The sequence below is a fragment of the Schistocerca gregaria genome, unplaced genomic scaffold, assembly GCF_023897955.1.
Source record: "Schistocerca gregaria isolate iqSchGreg1 unplaced genomic scaffold, iqSchGreg1.2 ptg000259l, whole genome shotgun sequence".
Lineage (NCBI taxonomy): Eukaryota > Metazoa > Arthropoda > Insecta > Orthoptera > Acrididae > Schistocerca > Schistocerca gregaria.
The window spans coordinates 841,589-854,707 of NW_026061764.1; positions in this window are offsets into that span (position 1 = coordinate 841,589).

Below are 13,119 nucleotides of genomic sequence, written 5' to 3' on the forward strand. Positions count from 1 at the left end.
TAGCACGTCACACAGTACTCGTTTGGGTTGGGTGGTCCCATACAGCATCTCTCCATGCTGCCTAATGTTTTCCTAACGTCACACTCGTCACGTACTTCACTTTTATGTCATAATCATTTCTGAGAGGCAAAGAAATTGCATGACAACAAGCAGAGCTAGTGGCGTCAAAATTAACACACATACTTTATGTGACTCAAAAGCCGAACGAGTTACTTTCCGACGTTGTTTTAGATGTGCAAGTGCCAGTCAAAACTCGCGGTGTCGGCACTCTGCCGACCATTCCGCTAGTTAACACCGGTCTTGCTGTGTGTGTTTCAAGCTCAAGAGCATCTCCAAGCAAAAAATGGTCAACAGCAACATTCAGACGGTTTCGTACTGCTCAATTGCTACATTAAAACGGTATGTTTCTTTTTCAGAACTGGAAAAACACAAGCGTGACAGCATTCGAACCTGTAATCTTCAGATACGAATTCCGACGCTTTATCCATTAGGCCACACGGTCACTGACGACCAACATTTACATGTATACGACTCATCTCGAAACGCTCACACCCCTGAGGATTTGTGTTTTCGTTCTACACAGCCGCTGCCCCTTGCTCTTTGCCACCCATTCGTTACATTCAACCTCTGACGTGACCGACCAAATATAGACTGAGAAACAAGACCACACACTTTGTGCATTCGGAATCGAAGGCAGGGCGTCCCTCGCCGCATTTGCTACGATGGCCATTTGCTACTTCTGCAGAAGCGGCGGCGGCGACGACGACGAAGATCGCGAGAGACTCTGAGATATGTGAGAAATACATCTATAAAATGTAATTCAGACTGCCTCGTCCCACCTTATGCTGTACCGCTTTGGCAAATGCTTTATCTGCGCCATTCGCCTTAATCACATCTGAGACTAAATCTTAAAAAAACGCCTGTCGCTAATTGTTCGTCATCACAGGTACTGTTTGCTATACGGCCACGACGCGCAACTGATTTCCAAAATTCATCTTTCTCCTGTGAGGATGGAACTTACGACCCCTGGTTTATTAGACCAGTGCTCTACCACTGAGCTAAAGAGGCGCGGCCTAGCGGTACTCTTGGGTACTTCGTCCTTACGGTCGTCTGCATCATCAGACTTTAGCTGACAACAATTCATATTATCGGCTAATATTTGCAGCTATGGCGACAAATTACTGCTTGGCTACACATCTGACACGTAACCGATGTGCTCTCCAAACCACAACACTTGCATTTCAGAACATGTCTTTTACACATGTCTACAAAATCACCTTCACCTTCAAATACAGTTTCCTTGCGACTGACAGAGACGTAGGCAAAGTTTAAAGTTGCTATTTCCATTAAATCTCGTTAATCAGAAAAACGGTAATTCACACCTGCAGCGGAACAAAATTCCGTTTCGCCCAGCGTCTGGCTCGAACCCACGACGGTGGGATAAAGTGTCTGACGCTCTACCGACTGAGATAGCCGGCTACCTCTGTGAATACTTGCCGGGTAGCACGTCACACAGTACTCGTTTGGGTTGGGTGGTCCCATACAGCATCTCTCCATGCTGCCTAATGTTTTCCTAACGTCACACTCGTCACGTACTTCACTTTTATGTCATAATCATTTCTGAGAGGCAAAGAAATTGCATGACAACAAGCAGAGCTAGTGGCGTCAAAATTAACACACATACTTTATGTGACTCAAAAGCCGAACGAGTTACTTTCCGACGTTGTTTTAGATGTGCAAGTGCCAGTCAAAACTCGCGGTGTCGGCACTCTGCCGACCATTCCGCTAGTTAACACCGGTCTTGCTGTGTGTGTTTCAAGCTCAAGAGCATCTCCAAGCAAAAAATGGTCAACAGCAACATTCAGACGGTTTCGTACTGCTCAATTGCTACATTAAAACGGTATGTTTCTTTTTCAGAACTGGAAAAACACAAGCGTGACAGCATTCGAACCTGTAATCTTCAGATACGAATTCCGACGCTTTATCCATTAGGCCACACGGTCACTGACGACCAACATTTACATGTATACGACTCATCTCGAAACGCTCACACCCCTGAGGATTTGTGTTTTCGTTCTACACAGCCGCTGCCCCTTGCTCTTTCCCACCCATTCGTTACATTCAACCTCTGACGTGACCGACCAAATATAGACTGAGAAACAAGACCACACACTTTGTGCATTCGGAATCGAAGGCAGGGCGTCCCTCGCCGCATTTGCTACGATGGCCATTTGCTACTTCTGCAGAAGCGGCGGCGGCGACGACGACGAAGATCGCGAGAGACTCTGAGATATGTGAGAAATACATCTATAAAATGTAATTCAGACTGCCTCGTCCCACCTTATGCTGTACCGCTTTGGCAAATGCTTTATCTGCGCCATTCGCCTTAATCACATCTGAGAGTAAATCTTAAAAAAACGCCTGTCGCTAATTGTTCGTCATCACAGGTACTGTTTGCTATACGGCCACGACGCGCAACTGATTTCCAAAATTCATCTTTCTCCTGTGAGGATGGAACTTACGACCCCTGGTTTATTAGACCAGTGCTCTACCACTGAGCTAAAGAGGCGCGGCCTAGCGGTACTCTTGGGTACTTCGTCCTTACGGTCGTCTGCATCATCAGACTTTAGCTGACAACAATTCATATTATCGGCTAATATTTGCAGCTATGGCGACAAATTACTGCTTGGCTACACATCTGACACGTAACCGATGTGCTCTCCAAACCACAACACTTGCATTTCAGAACATGTCTTTTACACATGTCTACAAAATCACCTTCACCTTCAAATACAGTTTCCTTGCGACTGACAGAGACGTAGGCAAAGTTTAAAGTTGCTATTTCCATTAAATCTCGTTAATCAGAAAAACGGTAATTCACACCTGCAGCGGAACAAAATTCCGTTTCGCCCAGCGTCTGGCTCGAACCCACGACGGTGGGATAAAGTGTCTGACGCTCTACCGACTGAGATAGCCGGCTACCTCTGTGAATACTTGCCGGGTAGCACGTCACACAGTACTCGTTTGGGTTGGGTGGTCCCATACAGCATCTCTCCATGCTGCCTAATGTTTTCCTAACGTCACACTCGTCACGTACTTCACTTTTATGTCATAATCATTTCTGAGAGGCAAAGAAATTGCATGACAACAAGCAGAGCTAGTGGCGTCAAAATTAACACACATACTTTATGTGACTCAAAAGCCGAACGAGTTACTTTCCGACGTTGTTTTAGATGTGCAAGTGCCAGTCAAAACTCGCGGTGTCGGCACTCTGCCGACCATTCCGCTAGTTAACACCGGTCTTGCTGTGTGTGTTTCAAGCTCAAGAGCATCTCCAAGCAAAAAATGGTCAACAGCAACATTCAGACGGTTTCGTACTGCTCAATTGCTACATTAAAACGGTATGTTTCTTTTTCAGAACTGGAAAAACACAAGCGTGACAGCATTCGAACCTGTAATCTTCAGATACGAATTCCGACGCTTTATCCATTAGGCCACACGGTCACTGACGACCAACATTTACATGTATACGACTCATCTCGAAACGCTCACACCCCTGAGGATTTGTGTTTTCGTTCTACACAGCCGCTGCCCCTTGCTCTTTGCCACCCATTCGTTACATTCAACCTCTGACGTGACCGACCAAATATAGACTGAGAAACAAGACCACACACTTTGTGCATTCGGAATCGAAGGCAGGGCGTCCCTCGCCGCATTTGCTACGATGGCCATTTGCTACTTCTGCAGAAGCGGCGGCGGCGACGACGACGAAGATCGCGAGAGACTCTGAGATATGTGAGAAATACATCTATAAAATGTAATTCAGACTGCCTCGTCCCACCTTATGCTGTACCGCTTTGGCAAATGCTTTATCTGCGCCATTCGCCTTAATCACATCTGAGACTAAATCTTAAAAAAACGCCTGTCGCTAATTGTTCGTCATCACAGGTACTGTTTGCTATACGGCCACGACGCGCAACTGATTTCCAAAATTCATCTTTCTCCTGTGAGGATGGAACTTACGACCCCTGGTTTATTAGACCAGTGCTCTACCACTGAGCTAAAGAGGCGCGGCCTAGCGGTACTCTTGGGTACTTCGTCCTTACGGTCGTCTGCATCATCAGACTTTAGCTGACAACAATTCATATTATCGGCTAATATTTGCAGCTATGGCGACAAATTACTGCTTGGCTACACATCTGACACGTAACCGATGTGCTCTCCAAACCACAACACTTGCATTTCAGAACATGTCTTTTACACATGTCTACAAAATCACCTTCACCTTCAAATACAGTTTCCTTGCGACTGACAGAGACGTAGGCAAAGTTTAAAGTTGCTATTTCCATTAAATCTCGTTAATCAGAAAAACGGTAATTCACACCTGCAGCGGAACAAAATTCCGTTTCGCCCAGCGTCTGGCTCGAACCCACGACGGTGGGATAAAGTGTCTGACGCTCTACCGACTGAGATAGCCGGCTACCTCTGTGAATACTTGCCGGGTAGCACGTCACACAGTACTCGTTTGGGTTGGGTGGTCCCATACAGCATCTCTCCATGCTGCCTAATGTTTTCCTAACGTCACACTCGTCACGTACTTCACTTTTATGTCATAATCATTTCTGAGAGGCAAAGAAATTGCATGACAACAAGCAGAGCTAGTGGCGTCAAAATTAACACACATACTTTATGTGACTCAAAAGCCGAACGAGTTACTTTCCGACGTTGTTTTAGATGTGCAAGTGCCAGTCAAAACTCGCGGTGTCGGCACTCTGCCGACCATTCCGCTAGTTAACACCGGTCTTGCTGTGTGTGTTTCAAGCTCAAGAGCATCTCCAAGCAAAAAATGGTCAACAGCAACATTCAGACGGTTTCGTACTGCTCAATTGCTACATTAAAACGGTATGTTTCTTTTTCAGAACTGGAAAAACACAAGCGTGACAGCATTCGAACCTGTAATCTTCAGATACGAATTCCGACGCTTTATCCATTAGGCCACACGGTCACTGACGACCAACATTTACATGTATACGACTCATCTCGAAACGCTCACACCCCTGAGGATTTGTGTTTTCGTTCTACACAGCCGCTGCCCCTTGCTCTTTGCCACCCATTCGTTACATTCAACCTCTGACGTGACCGACCAAATATAGACTGAGAAACAAGACCACACACTTTGTGCATTCGGAATCGAAGGCAGGGCGTCCCTCGCCGCATTTGCTACGATGGCCATTTGCTACTTCTGCAGAAGCGGCGGCGGCGACGACGACGAAGATCGCGAGAGACTCTGAGATATGTGAGAAATACATCTATAAAATGTAATTCAGACTGCCTCGTCCCACCTTATGCTGTACCGCTTTGGCAAATGCTTTATCTGCGCCATTCGCCTTAATCACATCTGAGACTAAATCTTAAAAAAACGCCTGTCGCTAATTGTTCGTCATCACAGGTACTGTTTGCTATACGGCCACGACGCGCAACTGATTTCCAAAATTCATCTTTCTCCTGTGAGGATGGAACTTACGACCCCTGGTTTATTAGACCAGTGCTCTACCACTGAGCTAAAGAGGCGCGGCCTAGCGGTACTCTTGGGTACTTCGTCCTTACGGTCGTCTGCATCATCAGACTTTAGCTGACAACAATTCATATTATCGGCTAATATTTGCAGCTATGGCGACAAATTACTGCTTGGCTACACATCTGACACGTAACCGATGTGCTCTCCAAACCACAACACTTGCATTTCAGAACATGTCTTTTACACATGTCTACAAAATCACCTTCACCTTCAAATACAGTTTCCTTGCGACTGACAGAGACGTAGGCAAAGTTTAAAGTTGCTATTTCCATTAAATCTCGTTAATCAGAAAAACGGTAATTCACACCTGCAGCGGAACAAAATTCCGTTTCGCCCAGCGTCTGGCTCGAACCCACGACGGTGGGATAAAGTGTCTGACGCTCTACCGACTGAGATAGCCGGCTACCTCTGTGAATACTTGCCGGGTAGCACGTCACACAGTACTCGTTTGGGTTGGGTGGTCCCATACAGCATCTCTCCATGCTGCCTAATGTTTTCCTAACGTCACACTCGTCACGTACTTCACTTTTATGTCATAATCATTTCTGAGAGGCAAAGAAATTGCATGACAACAAGCAGAGCTAGTGGCGTCAAAATTAACACACATACTTTATGTGACTCAAAAGCCGAACGAGTTACTTTCCGACGTTGTTTTAGATGTGCAAGTGCCAGTCAAAACTCGCGGTGTCGGCACTCTGCCGACCATTCCGCTAGTTAACACCGGTCTTGCTGTGTGTGTTTCAAGCTCAAGAGCATCTCCAAGCAAAAAATGGTCAACAGCAACATTCAGACGGTTTCGTACTGCTCAATTGCTACATTAAAACGGTATGTTTCTTTTTCAGAACTGGAAAAACACAAGCGTGACAGCATTCGAACCTGTAATCTTCAGATACGAATTCCGACGCTTTATCCATTAGGCCACACGGTCACTGACGACCAACATTTACATGTATACGACTCATCTCGAAACGCTCACACCCCTGAGGATTTGTGTTTTCGTTCTACACAGCCGCTGCCCCTTGCTCTTTCCCACCCATTCGTTACATTCAACCTCTGACGTGACCGACCAAATATAGACTGAGAAACAAGACCACACACTTTGTGCATTCGGAATCGAAGGCAGGGCGCCCCTCGCCGCATTTGCTACGATTGCCATTTGCTATTTCTGCAGAAGCGGCGGCGGCGACGACGACGACGACGACGACGACGACGACAACGACGAATATCGAGAGAGGCTCTGAGATATGTGAGAAATACATCTATAAAATGTAATTCAGACTGCCTCGTCCCACCTTATGCTGTACCGCTTTGGCAAATGCTTTATTTGCGCCATTCGCCTTAATCACATCTGAGAGTAAATCTTAAAAAAACGCCTGTCGCTAATTGTTCGTCATCACAGGTACTGTTTGCTATACGGCCACGACGCGCAACTGATTTCCGAAATTCATCATTCTCCTGTGAGGATGGAACTTACAACCCCTGATTTATTAGACCAGTGCTCTACCACTGAGCTAAAGAGGCGCGGCCTAGCGGTACTCTTGGGTACTTCGTCCTTACGGTCGTCTGCACCATCAGACTTTAGCTGACAACACTTCATATTACCGGCTAATATTTGCAGCTATGGCGACAAATTACTGCTTGGCTACACATCTGACACGTAACCGATGTGCTCTCCAAACCACAACACTTGCATTTCAGAACATGTCTTTCACACATGTCTACAAAATCACCTTCACCTTCAAATACAGTTTCCTTGCGACTGACAGAGACGTAGGCAAAGTTTAAAGTTGCTATTTCCATTAAATCTCGTTAATCAGAAAAACGGTAATTTACACCTGCAGCGGAACAAAATTCCGTTCCGCCCAGCGTCTGGCTCGAACCCACGACCCTGGGATTAACAGTCTGACGCTCTACCGACTGACATAGCCGGCTACCTCGGTGAATACTTGCCGGGTAGCACGTCACACAGTACTCGTTTGGGTTGGGTGGTCCCATACAGAACCTCTCCATGCTGCCTAATGTTTTCCTAACGTCACACTCGTCACGTACTTCACTTTTATGTCATAATCATTTCTGAGAGGCAAAGAAATTGCATGACAACAAGCAGAGCTAGTGGCGTCAAAATTAACACACATACTTTATGTGACTCAAAAGCCGAACGAGTTACTTTCCGACGTTGTTTTAGATGTGCAAGTGCCAGTCAAAACTCGCGGTGTCGGCACTCTGCCGACCATTTCGTTAGTTAACACCGGTCTTGCTGTGTGTGTTTCAAGCTCAAGAGCATCTCCAAGCAAAAAATGGTCAACAGCAACATTCAGACGGTTTCGTACTGCTCAATTGCTACATAAAAACGGTATGTTTCTTTTTCAGAACTGGAAAAACACAATCGTGACAGCATTCGAACCTGTAATCTTCAGATACGAAGTCAGACGCCTTATCCATTAGGCCACACGGTCACTGACGACCAACATTTACATGTATACGACTCATCTCGAAACGCTCACACCCCTGAGGATTTGTGTTTTCGTTCTACACAGCCGCTGCCCCTTGCTCTTTCCCACCCATTCGTTACATTCAACCTCTGACGAGACCGACCAAATATAGACTGAGAAACAAGACCACACACTTTGTGCATTCGGAATCGAAGGCAGGGCGTCCCTCGCCGCATTTGCTACGATGGCCATTTGCTACTTCTGCAGAAGCGGCGGCGGCGACGACGACGAAGATCGCGAGAGACTCTGAGATATGTGAGAAATACATCTATAAAATGTAATTCAGACTGCCTCGTCCCACCTTATGCTGTACCGCTTTGGCAAATGCTTTATCTGCGCCATTCGCCTTAATCACATCTGAGAGTAAATCTTAAAAAAACGCCTGTCGCTAATTGTTCGTCATCACAGGTACTGTTTGCTATACGGCCACGACGCGCAACTGATTTCCAAAATTCATCTTTCTCCTGTGAGGATGGAACTTACGACCCCTGGTTTATTAGACCAGTGCTCTACCACTGAGCTAAAGAGGCGCGGCCTAGCGGTACTCTTGGGTACTTCGTCCTTACGGTCGTCTGCATCATCAGACTTTAGCTGACAACAATTCATATTATCGGCTAATATTTGCAGCTATGGCGACAAATTACTGCTTGGCTACACATCTGACACGTAACCGATGTGCTCTCCAAACCACAACACTTGCATTTCAGAACATGTCTTTTACACATGTCTACAAAATCACCTTCACCTTCAAATACAGTTTCCTTGCGACTGACAGAGACGTAGGCAAAGTTTAAAGTTGCTATTTCCATTAAATCTCGTTGATCAGAAAAACGGTAATTCACACCTGCAGCGGAACAAAATTCCGTTTCGCCCAGCGTCTGGCTCGAACCCACGACGGTGGGATAAAGTGTCTGACGCTCTACCGACTGAGATAGCCGGCTACCTCTGTGAATACTTGCCGGGTAGCACGTCACACAGTACTCGTTTGGGTTGGGTGGTCCCATACAGCATCTCTCCATGCTGCCTAATGTTTTCCTAACGTCACACTCGTCACGTACTTCACTTTTATGTCATAATCATTTCTGAGAGGCAAAGAAATTGCATGACAACAAGCAGAGCTAGTGGCGTCAAAATTAACACACATACTTTATGTGACTCAAAAGCCGAACGAGTTACTTTCCGACGTTGTTTTAGATGTGCAAGTGCCAGTCAAAACTCGCGGTGTCGGCACTCTGCCGACCATTCCGCTAGTTAACACCGGTCTTGCTGTGTGTGTTTCAAGCTCAAGAGCATCTCCAAGCAAAAAATGGTCAACAGCAACATTCAGACGGTTTCGTACTGCTCAATTGCTACATTAAAACGGTATGTTTCTTTTTCAGAACTGGAAAAACACAATCGTGACAGCATTCGAACCTGTAATCTTCAGATACGAAGTCAGACGCCTTATCCATTAGGCCACACGGTCACTGACGACCAACATTTACATGTATACGACTCATCTCGAAACGCTCACACCCCTGAGGATTTGTGTTTTCGTTCTACACAGCCGCTGCCCCTTGCTCTTTCCCACCCATTCGTTACATTCAACCTCTGACGAGACCGACCAAATATAGACTGAGAAACAAGACCACACACTTTGTGCATTCGGAATCGAAGGCAGGGCGTCCCTCGCCGCATTTGCTACGATGGCCATTTGCTACTTCTGCAGAAGCGGCGGCGACGACGACGACGAAGATCGCGAGAGACTCTGAGATATGTGAGAAATACATCTATAAAATGTAATTCAGACTGCCTCGTCCCACCTTATGCTGTACCGCTTTGGCAAATGCTTTATCTGCGCCATTCGCCTTAATCACATCTGAGAGTAAATCTTAAAAAAACGCCTGTCGCTAATTGTTCGTCATCACAGGTACTGTTTGCTATACGGCCACGACGCGCAACTGATTTCCAAAATTCATCTTTCTCCTGTGAGGTTGGAACTTACGAGCCCTGGTTTATTAGACCAGTGCTCTACCACTGAGCTAAAGAGGCGCGGCCTAGCGGTACTCTTGGGTACTTCGTCCTTACGGTCGTCTGCATCATCAGACTTTAGCTGACAACAATTCATATTATCGGCTAATATTTGCAGCTATGGCGACAAATTACTGCTTGGCTACACATCTGACACGTAACCGATGTGCTCTCCAAACCACAACACTTGCATTTCAGAACATGTCTTTTACACATGTCTACAAAATCACCTTCACCTTCAAATACAGTTTCCTTGCGACTGACAGAGACGTAGGCAAAGTTTAAAGTTGCTATTTCCATTAAATCTCGTTAATCAGAAAAACGGTAATTCACACCTGCAGCGGAACAAAATTCCGTTTCGCCCAGCGTCTGGCTCGAACCCACGACGGTGGGATAAAGTGTCTGACGCTCTACCGACTGAGATAGCCGGCTACCTCTGTGAATACTTGCCGGGTAGCACGTCACACAGTACTCGTTTGGGTTGGGTGGTCCCATACAGCATCTCTCCATGCTGCCTAATGTTTTCCTAACGTCACACTCGTCACGTACTTCACTTTTATGTCATAATCATTTCTGAGAGGCAAAGAAATTGCATGACAACAAGCAGAGCTAGTGGCGTCAAAATTAACACACATACTTTATGTGACTCAAAAGCCGAACGAGTTACTTTCCGACGTTGTTTTAGATGTGCAAGTGCCAGTCAAAACTCGCGGTGTCGGCACTCTGCCGACCATTCCGCTAGTTAACACCGGTCTTGCTGTGTGTGTTTCAAGCTCAAGAGCATCTCCAAGCAAAAAATGGTCAACAGCAACATTCAGACGGTTTCGTACTGCTCAATTGCTACATTAAAACGGTATGTTTCTTTTTCAGAACTGGAAAAACACAAGCGTGACAGCATTCGAACCTGTAATCTTCAGAGCCGGAGTCCGACGCCTTATCCATTAGGCCACACGGTCACTGACGACCAACATTTACATGTATACGACTCATCTCGAAACGCTCACACCCCTGAGGATTTGTGTTTTCGTTCTACACAGCCGCTGCCCCTTGCTCTTTCCCACCCATACGTTACATTCAACCTCTGTCGTGACCGACCAAATATAGACTGAGAAACAAGACCACACACTTTGTGCATTCGGAATCGAAGGCAGGGCGTCCCTCGCCGCATTTGCTACGATGGCCATTTGCTACTTCTGCAGAAGCGGCGACGACGACGACGACGACGACGACGACGAAGATCGCGAGAGGGTCTGAGATATGTGAGAAATACATCTATAAAATGTAATTCAGACTGCCTCGTCCCACCTTATGCTGTACCGCTTTGGCAAATGCTTTATCTGCGCCATTCGCCTTAATCACATCTGAGAGTAAATCTTAAAAAAACGCCTGTCGCTAATTGTTCGTCATCACAGGTACTGTTTGCTATACGGCCACGACGCGCAACTGATTTCCAAAATTCATTTTTCTCCTGTGAGGATGGAACTTACAACCCCTGATTTATTAGACCAGTGCTCTACCACTGAGCTAAAGAGGCGCGGCCTAGCGGTACTCTTGGGTACTTCGTCCTTACGGTCGTCTGCACCATCAGACTTTAGCTGACAACACTTCATATTACCGGCTAATATTTGCAGCTATGGCGAGAAATTACTGCTTGGCTACACATCTGACACGTAACCGATGTGCTCTCCAAACCACAACACTTGCATTTCAGAACATGTCTTTCACACATGTCTACAAAATCACCTTCACCTTCAAATACAGTCTCCTTGCGACTGACAGAGACGTAGGCAAAGTTTAAAGTTGCTATTTCCATTAAATCTCGTTAATCAGAAAAACGGTAATTTACACCTGCAGCGGAACAAAATTCCGTTCCGCCCAGCGTCTGGCTCGAACCCACGACCCTGGGATTAACAGTCTGACGCTCTACCGACTGACATAGCCGGCTACCTCGGTGAATACTTGCCGGGTAGCACGTCACACAGTACTCGTTTGGGTTGGGTGGTCCCATACAGAACCTCTCCATGCTGCCTAATGTTTTCCTAACGTCACACTCGTCACGTACTTCACTTTTATGTCATAATCATTTCTGAGAGGCAAAGAAATTGCATGACAACAAGCAGAGCTAGTGGCGTCAAAATTAACACACATACTTTATGTGACTCAAAAGCCGAACGAGTTACTTTCCGACGTTGTTTTAGATGTGCAAGTGCCAGTCAAAACTCGCGGTGTCGGCACTCTGCCGACCATTTCGTTAGTTAACACCGGTCTTGCTGTGTGTGTTTCAAGCTCAAGAGCATCTCCAAGCAAAAAATGGTCAACAGCAACATTCAGACGGTTTCGTACTGCTCAATTGCTACATTAAAACGGTATGTTTCTTTTTCAGAACTGGAAAAACACAATCGTGACAGCATTCGAACCTGTAATCTTCAGATACGAAGTCAGACGCCTTATCCATTAGGCCACACGGTCACTGACGACCAACATTTACATGTATACGACTCATCTCGAAACGCTCACACCCCTGAGGATTTGTGTTTTCGTTCTACACAGCCGCTGCCCCTTGCTCTTTCCCACCCATTCGTTACATTCAACCTCTGACGAGACCGACCAAATATAGACTGAGAAACAAGACCACACACTTTGTGCATTCGGAATCGAAGGCAGGGCGTCCCTCGCCGCATTTGCTACGATGGCCATTTGCTACTTCTGCAGAAGCGGCGGCGGCGACGACGACGAAGATCGCGAGAGACTCTGAGATATGTGAGAAATACATCTATAAAATGTAATTCAGACTGCCTCGTCCCACCTTATGCTGTACCGCTTTGGCAAATGCTTTATCTGCGCCATTCGCCTTAATCACATCTGAGAGTAAATCTTAAAAAAACGCCTGTCGCTAATTGTTCGTCATCACAGGTACTGTTTGCTATACGGCCACGACGCGCAACTGATTTCCAAAATTCATCTTTCTCCTGTGAGGTTGGAACTTACGAGCCCTGGTTTATTAGACCAGTGCTCTACCACTGAGCTAAAGAGGCGCGG